The 10000-nt window shown below is 35.1% G+C and overlaps 2 non-coding genes across 2 annotated transcripts; both read right to left on the minus strand.

Annotated features, from left to right (window-relative positions):
• Positions 1 to 4452: 4452 nt before the first annotated feature.
• On the minus strand, positions 4453 to 4526 carry TRNAI-AAU (transfer RNA isoleucine (anticodon AAU)). Its single transcript has one exon. It is a non-coding gene; the product is annotated as a tRNA-Ile (tRNA).
• Positions 4527 to 8667: 4141 nt separating this feature from the next.
• TRNAI-AAU (transfer RNA isoleucine (anticodon AAU)) lies at positions 8668 to 8741 on the minus strand. The gene has a single exon. It is a non-coding gene; the product is annotated as a tRNA-Ile (tRNA).
• Between the last annotated feature and the right edge of the window lie 1259 nt (positions 8742 to 10000).

A 10000-nucleotide genomic window follows, 5' to 3' on the forward strand; every position in this document is an offset into this window, starting at 1 on the left:
CACAAATGCAGTAATTTGTACACAAAAACAAAAAGGAAAACAACCACGATAAGAAATGAAGGAAATGAACTCTCCTCAAGCGTTCGTCTCCAGACGTATGATTAACCAAAAGTCTTTTATCATTTGTCTGAAGAGGAACTCATGAAGGGTTCGAAACGTTACACTGTATTTTGAATTCCATTGTGACTTTTCCTCTTCATATATATATATATATATATATATATATATATATATATATATATATATATATATATATATATATATATATATATATATATATATATATATATATATATATATATATATATATACATGCATTATACATATATATACACATATCTATCAATCTGTGAGTATATAAATTCATATATAGTATACAGTATGTCACACATACACATATATATGTACATATATAAATATACATATATACATACATATACAGATATCAGTTATATGTATGTGTTTATGCATTTGTATAGGAGTATATACATCTGAGTGTGTGTGTGTGTGAACATGTTTTCCTTCATGTACACCTTGGGAACTCTTCGCTGCGATTAGCCTTTGTCCTCCAACCCGAGTCCGATCACGTGGTCAACGGACTGGTCTTCAGCGCCCTCCGTGGTCTCCAAGAGTCTGTCGGAGGGCGAGAGATAAGCGGCTGAGACGAAGAGGCCGTTCAGCAGGGACACCAAAGGCAAATGAGGCTTAGGTAAGTGAGTGAGGGGCGGCTTGTTTACATGAGTACGTGGAAGATTCTTGCAGAAAAACTCTCTTAAATAATCTAGTGGAAGAAGAATATTGTTAAAAAAAAAAAAAAAAAAAAGACCGAGGTTTGATGCCAGACTCACCCTAGCGTGTTGAAGAGGACAGGAAAGAAGAAGGCATAATCATTACCATACAAGTGCCTTGCATGCACAGCGGTCCCAATGGCCTGGCCACTGTGCCATCCTTTGACCTTGGCCCCGACATGTTGTCAGAAAAAGAGGAATCGGCTGACAACGAACAGACTACTGGGACAGACGACTTAACTTTTGCCACATACGAATCATATCATAACTACTGAATAATGAAATTTTGAATTGAAATAATTCGTTTATACGTAATATTTTTTAGATGAATTATATAAGGACGTGGCTGTAGATTTTTTTTTTTTTTTTTTTTTTTTACAATGGATTAGTACACAAAATATATATTCAGGGGACGACGTCGAGAACACAGACAGACGCCGTTTTATCCTGTTTCTTAGGATGCTTCCTGAACTATTTTGAGATACTGACATCAGGTAGGGCAGGAAGACAGAACTTGGTACCTAATGAAATGGGTAAAAGGAATAAATCTATTTCGTACAATTTTGATACATCTATGCATTTGTATTTAAGTCCGTGTGTGTGTGCATATACATATATATATATATGTGTGTGTGTGTGTGTGTGTGTGTGTGTGTGTGTATACTTATATAAATATATACATATATATGTACACACATGTATATATTTATATTAAGAGATAAACACATACACACATATATATGGAGGGAAAACACCCTACTGTGTTGATACTATGGTAGATAAAGCCACAATGCACAAACTAGTCTCATTTCAATAAATCTAATTTGTGCATTGTGAGTTTTTCTACCTTATACATATATTTACATGTGTGTGTGTGTATGTATGCTCAGGAAATCTACGTTGCAGTGGAGAGTAGTCCGCATGCTCTTTTGTTGGCTTAGTTCCCTCCCCACCAAGAAACGCCTGTCGCAGTGGGTTGACGGCACCTCGACTGTATTTCCACCCAAACTAATCGAGTCCCGTGGCGGAATGACAGACTGCTAAATATATATACGTCCTTATATAGTACATATATATACATATTTACATGTATACGTATATATATATATTCATATATACATATATGCATCTAGATATAAATAAATGCATGTATATGTACATAAAGATAGATTGATAGATATAACATATATTTGCGTGTGTATCTCTCTCTCTCCCTCTCTCTAACTCTAATAATATATGTGTGTGCGTAAGTGTGTGTGCTCTAGTTTAGTTTAGTGGGCAGAAGAAAGACTGCAAGTAAAGACTATTAACCTAACAATAGTAGAGACTAGAAATGCAGCGTTGCCAACGACCTTCAGTCGCCGTCATATCTGTGTACCAGTGTTTGACCTTGGCACTGGCATATATCTGGCACTGGAGAATGATGGATTGGCGTGCGGTGAACGGACACCAGAGTCACTCAATAAAATACTCAACATAGCCCGTAAGGGGATCGAACCCTCGACATCCGCGTTATTAGCACGGCGCTCTAACCAACTGAGCTAACATACCCTTCGCTCCAAAGTGAGTCTTTCTCATGTTGAACTGTCAGAAGGATCATATCAGGACAGAGCAGAATAAATTCACTTTGTTTATCATTTCAAATGCATATATGCCTTAGGCAGTTTATCCCAAATGTTTTCAAATCCCATAACCATGATATATAAGAAAAAAATCTAATATATACTTATGTACACACATATATATATATATGTAAACATATTTACATTTATAAATAATATATATGGGTGTGTATATATATGCATATATATGTATATATATATATACATATATATGTATTTATATATACATATATATATGAACACAAGAAAAAACGTAGTAATTTGTACACAAAAGCAAAAAGGAAAACAATCACAATAAATACAGGAAATGAACTCTTCAAGAGTTCCTCTCCAGACGTATGATTAACCAAGAGTCTTATATCATTTGTCTGAAGAGGATCTCGTAAAAGGTTTGAAACGTTACACATAATTTTGATTTCTTTTCCTCTTCATACATATATACATATATATACATACATGCATAATTATGCATATGTGTATATGAATATATATATATATATATATATATATATATATATATATATATATATATATACATATGTATACATATACATATATACATATACATATGCATATATAATATATATATATTCATATAAATATGTATTACTATATATATGTATATATACATATATATATACAAATGTATACAACATTTTGTATATATATTTAATATATATACACATACACACACATACACATACAGAAACACACACCGCACACACACGCGCGTGTGTTTGTGTGTGTGTGTATACACGACATGTATACATACACAACACATATATATGTATATATATACATATATATCGATATATATATATATATATATATATATATATATATATATATATATATATATATATATATATATATAAACATGTACATGCATGTGCGTATATGTACATATATACTTGTGTATGAGCTCCAGTTATTTAGTTTAGTGGGCGGAAGGAAGGCTGCAAGTAAAGACTGTTAAGCTAAGAATAGTAGAGGCTTGAAATGCAGCGTCTCCGTCTTGTCTGTGTACCAGTATTTGATCTTGGCACTGGCATATATCTGGCCCTGGAGCCTCGTGGATCTGCATGCGATAAACCGACACTTGAAGCGTTGTATAAAAAATAATACTCCTTGGACCGTAAGAGGATCGAACCCTCGAAAGCCGCGTTATTAGCTGGTGGGTGTGCTACACAGGGGCAGGAGAATATATGAAAAAATTGAGTTAGCTTAACTAGTAACAAAGAAAAACAAGTCGAAATGTAATAAGAATGATAAAGTGTATCAGGAATGACCAATGAACGACATTTTTCGTGGTGGGGTACCCCTGCTAGGGCAAAAAAGGGGCATCAAAATATTATGCTAGATCAGCTCATAGTGCAACAACTTGAGACTGGCTTCAAATTCATCAGTAAGGCCCATTTTATCAGAAATAAGCAGACTCCTTTTTAGTGGTGGGGGATTCGAGCCAGACACCTCATGCATAATACTCCATGTCATCATCCTGATCTGACCTCACCTCACTCACTCCATGGCTCGTCCTCAGACTCGATCAGTTCATCCAGTTCATCTGGATTTTCTGAGTCTGAGTCCATGTCATCACTACCAGTGATGATGCAATAAACAGGAACTATACTTCACTGGAACTATAATGATGTTGATTTTCAGATATTGATTGATATCATAAGGTTACATCTATTCTCCATCAGCTGATGCTAACTACTACGATAGGAAATAGAATATTGAGTATGCACTTATGAATACGAGATATATATTCATACACACAGAAACTGAAGGAGATAGAGAGGGGGGAGAGAGAGAGATAAATATAAACACATATGTGTGTATGTGCACATATACACATATGTGTATATATATGCATATACATGATATATAATATATATATATATATATATATATATATATATATATATATATATACATATATATATATAACCTTGGAGCTGACATATATCTGGCACTGAAGCCTGATGGATTCACATGCGATAAACGGACACCAGAGTCATTGTATTAAAAGTATACATGCTTGGCCCGTAAGGGGATCGAACCCTCGACATCCGCGTTATTAGCACGGCGCTCTAACCAACTGAGCTAACAGGCCCTTACGCTACTTGAAAATCTTTCTCATAATGAACCGTCAGTCAACAAACTATATTGAAGATAATTAAAAGTAGCAATGTACAATCAATATAGCCTAGTGTTAGACTGTATTTCAGAAGGATTGTATCAGGACAGAGCAAAATAAACACATTCTGTTTATCATTTCAAATGCATATAAGCCTATGAAAAACTACTTCTTAGAAAATGCTTAGGCAGTTTATCTTAAATGATTTCAAATCGCATTACCATACATATATATATGACCAAAAGCACAAACGCAGCAATTTGTACACAAAAACAAAAAAGGAAAACAACCACGACAAGAAATAAAGGAAATGAACTCTCTTCAAGAGTCCCTCTCCAGACGTAAGATTAACCAAACGTCTTTTATCATTTGTCTGAAGAGGAACTCATGAAAGGTTCGAAACGCTGCACTGTATTTTGATTTCTATTGTGACTTTTCCTCTTCATATATATATATATATATATATATATATATATATATATATATATATATATATATATACATGCATAATTTTGCATATATATACACATATCTATCAATCTGAGTATATAAATTCATATATAGTATACAATGTGTCACACATACACATATATGTATATATAAATATACATATATACATACATATACAGATATCAGTTATATGTATGTGTGTTTTTGTATGTGTATAGGAGTATATACACCTGAGTGTGTGTGTGAACATGTTTTCCTTCTTATACACCTTAGTAACTTGTCGTTGCGATTAGCCATTGTCCTCCCACCTGAGTCCGATCACGTGGTTAACGGACTGGTCTTCAGCGCCCTCCGTGGTCTCCAAGAGTCTGTCGGAGGGCGAGAGATAAGCGGCGGAGACGAAGAGGCCGTTCAGCAGGGAGACCAAAGGCAAATGAGGCTTAGGTAAGTGAGTGAGGGGCGGCTTGTTTACATGAGCGAGTGGAAGTTTCTTGCAGAATAACTCTCTTAAATAATCTAAAGGAAGAAGAATATTCTAAAAGAAAAAGAAAGAAAGAAAGACTGAGGTTTGATGCCAGACTCACCCCCAACGTGTTGAACAGGACAGGAAAGTAGAACGCATAATCATTACCATACAAGAGCCTTGCATACACAGCGGTCCTAATAGCCTGGCCACCGTGCCATCCTCTGACCTTGGTCCAGGCATTTTGTCAGCAAAAGAGGAATTGGCTGCCAACGAATCGACTCCGGAGACAGTAGACCAAACTTTTGCAAGCACGGGGATCGAACCTTCCTCATACGAATCATATAATGGCAGAATAATGACATTTTGAATTAAAATAATTCATTTATACGCAACATTTTTAGATGAATTATATACGTACGTGGGTCTAGATTTTTTTTTTTTTTTTTTTTTTTTTACAATGAATTAGTACACAAAACATAAAGTGTGGATTGGGAAAGAAGAAAAAGACATGCAAACGGTAGTACAAAATATCTAACGCAAAGAGTAAAAGCTTAATGTTCAGGAGACGACGTCGAGAACACAGACAGAGGCCGTTTTATCTTGTTTCTTAGGATGCTTCTTGAACTTGAGATATTGACATCAGGTAGGGCAGGAAGGCAGAACTTGGTACCTAATGAAATGGGTACCAGGAATACGCGTGTGTGTATGCATATATATGTGTGTGTGTGCGTGTGTGTGTATGTATGTATATATATGTATATATATATTTATATACTTAAATAGATATATGCATATATATGTACATCCACGTATATATTTATATCAATAGATAAACACACACATAAATATGAAGGGAAAAACACTCTACCGTGTTGATACTATGATAGAAAAACGCACAATGCACAAACTAGACTCACTGTCTTCAGTAAATGTAGTTTGTGCATTGTGAGTTTTTCAACCATATATATATATGTGTGTATGTGTGTGTGTGTGTGTGTGTGTAAGCTCAGGAAATCTACGTCGAAGTGGTGAGTAGTTTTCACGCGCTTTTGCTGGCTTATTTCCCTCCCTACGAAGAAACGCCTGTCGCAGTGGGTTGAATTTAACTCGGCTGTATTTCCACCCAAACTAATTGAGTCCCGTGACGGAATGACAGACTGCTGACTATATATACATCCTTATATTTATATAAGTATATGTACATATATATACATATTTACATGTATACGTATATATATATATATATATATATATATATATATATATATATATATATATATATATATGTATGTATGTATGTATGTATGTATATGTATATATGTATATGTATTCATCTATGCGTATACATATATACATCTACATATTTATAAATGCATGTATATGTGTATATAAAGATAGATTGATAGATATAACATATTTGTGTCTATTTCTCTCTCTCTCTCTCCCTCTCCCTCCCTCTTTCTATCTCTAATGATATATGTGTGTATGAGTGTGTGTGCTCCAGTTATTTAGATTGGTGGGCGGAAGAAATGCTAGAAATGCAGCGTTGCCAATGACTTTTGTAGGGGTTATCATGATCTTGCCCCTATTTTGCGGGGCCGTAGGAGCCAACGAGACCTAAGCCTCCGGCCTCCTGTTTCGGCACAGAGTAATTATCATGTTCTCGTGCTGTGATATCGATACTGGTAGCGTGTTTCACTGACAAAAGTTTCGACCAAAGCATGAAATCATAAATATAGATAGTTATTACAAGATACAGAGAACTATTACTGTATATAACTGATAAAACGTAGTATTTAAAATCATCAAAGTAAATGAAACATGACTAAATAAAACAAAGTTAAAATAAATTCAATAAATCAGTAAACTACGTTACGCTTTATCAGTTATCAATACATCGACAGGAAGTTATTTATTTAAAAGTTATCTTTAAAGTCAAGCCATTGAAACAATTCCATTAACATTTACTTTATCACTTAAATTCATCAGTCTTTTCATTTAGTATTCACTACTCAAAAACTTTAAAACTTTGTTATATATATATATATATATATATATATATATATATATATATATATATACATTTCAAACTTCAAATAATAAATATAAATCATACATGGAAAACGAAACAAAAGGCAAAACTCAAACTATTATCATTAAAAGCAAAAACCGTTAACACAAAACATAAAATAAGCAAAACCTCCGAAACAATAAAAGCAAAAGAAAATATACGTAAAAATGGGGCAATCTAAAATAAAACTGATAAAACAATACCTTATATGACTGCAGACTCACTGTAAGATCCAACGGTTAAAAGCGACAGAAAAACACAAATAAAAAGAACAAAGCTTAAAAAAACGGCGGTTATCTGAGGGATAACCCAGCCGTAGGTTAATGACTGGATGCCTGTGCGCAACTCCACTCAGGTGGTTGACCCCACCTTATTTATGCTAACAAGGTCGTGCGCCAGGAGGTGTTCGCGCATCAAGACTCATTTCATTGTTAAATGTCGTCTGCATTAAAGAACGAATACCTAAAAGTGCGAATTTACTAAAAGATTGCCGTGTTAGATGAAAAATAAATGGTTCTTTACAGAGAAATACATATAAAATATCAGTAATATAAAAAGAAAGGAACATATATACAGGAATTTAAACAAGCGATATAATTGTTTTCCGTGGGCTAGCTGAGGGGGTTTGGCGCCGAATGCCCGTTGACTCTTTTCCCTCACCCTTGTCCTTCGTCATCTTGGGCGACATCTTGAAAAATGCGTGTTTTCGAGGGCGACCTCCCGACGTCATCCTTCGCAGGCCTCGAGCAGGAAATCGGGTCGTCGTCGGCTCGTACGTAATATTGGTCATTTCTCCTCGCAAATGAAAAAAATGCCTAGGGCGTCGCCATCGTCCTCCTACAGCGCCTCCGTCAGTGGCACCCTTCTGCAGCGCCTCCGTCGAGATCCGCACGCCCTGGTCCATATTACGCTTTATCTCTCGGGGCTTTTTAGGGGGGGTTCCGGTGATGCTGAGCGGGGTGTAGGTCGTAAGAAGACGCAGTAAGAGCCACAGCTCACTACACTTTCAGTCTCCGTCTTGTCTGTGTACCAGTGTTTGACCTTGGCACTGGCATATATCTGGCACTGGAGACTGATGGATTGGCGTGCGGTGAACGGACACCAGTCAATGAATAAAATACTCAACATGTTGGCCCGTAAGGGGATCGAACCCTCGACATCCGCGTTATTAGCACGGCGCTCTAACCAACTGAGCTAACAGGCCCTTAACATTTTTGAAAATCTTTCTAATAATGGACTGCCAGTCAACAAATTGTATTGAAGATTATTATAAGTAGCAATTTACCATGAACATAGCCTAGTGTTATATTGTATTTCAGAAGGATCATATCAGGACAGAACAAAATAAATACATTGTGTTTATCATTTTAAATGCACATAAGCCTATGAAAAACTACTTATGCTTAGGCAGTTTATCGTAAATGTTTTCAAATCTCATAATCATGATATATAAGGTACCTTTTCGAAAAGAAAAAAAATCTATTATATACTTATGTACACACACACGCACACACACACACACACACACACACACACACACACACACACACACACACACACACATATATATATATATATATATATATATATATATATATATATACATATATATATGTAAATATATTTACATATATGAATAATATATATGGGTGTATATATGTGCTATATATATGTGTATATAAACAGATATATATGAACACAAACACAGACGCAGTAATTTGTACACAAAAACAAAAAGGAAAACAATCACAATAAATGAAGGAAATGAACTCTCTTCAAGAGTTCCTCTCCAGACGTATGATTAACCAAAAGTCTTTTATCATTTGTCTGAAGAGGAACTTGCTAAGGGTTCTATCCATATATATATTCATATACATTACATGTCACATATACACATATATATGTATGTATGTATATATATATATATATATATATATATATATATATATATATATATATATATATATACATATATACATACATATACAGATATCAGTTATATGTATGTGTTTAGGAGTATATACAACTGAGTGAATGTGTGAACATTTTTCCTTCATGTACACCTTGGGAACTCTTCGTTGTGATTAGCCTTTGTCCTCCCACCTGAGGCCGATCACGTGGTCAACGGACTGGTCTTCAGCGCCCTCCGTGGTCTCCAAAAGTCTGTCGGAGGGCGAGAGATAAGCGGCGGAGACGAAGAGGCCGTTCAGCAGGGAGACCAAAGGCAAATGAGACTTAGGTAAGAGAGTGTGAGGCGACTTGTTTAAATAAGCTTAGGTAAGTGAGTGAGGAGCGGCTTGTTTACATGAGTGCTTGGAAGTTTCTTGCAGAATAACTCTTAAATAATCTAAAGGAAGAAGAATATTCTAAAAGAAAAAGAAAGAAAAAAAGACCGAGGTTTGATGCCAGACTCACCCCAACGTGTTGAACATGACAGGAAAGAACGCACAATCATTACCATGC

The sequence above is a fragment of the Penaeus vannamei genome, chromosome 20 (assembly GCF_042767895.1).
Source record: "Penaeus vannamei isolate JL-2024 chromosome 20, ASM4276789v1, whole genome shotgun sequence".
Taxonomy (NCBI): domain Eukaryota; kingdom Metazoa; phylum Arthropoda; class Malacostraca; order Decapoda; family Penaeidae; genus Penaeus; species Penaeus vannamei.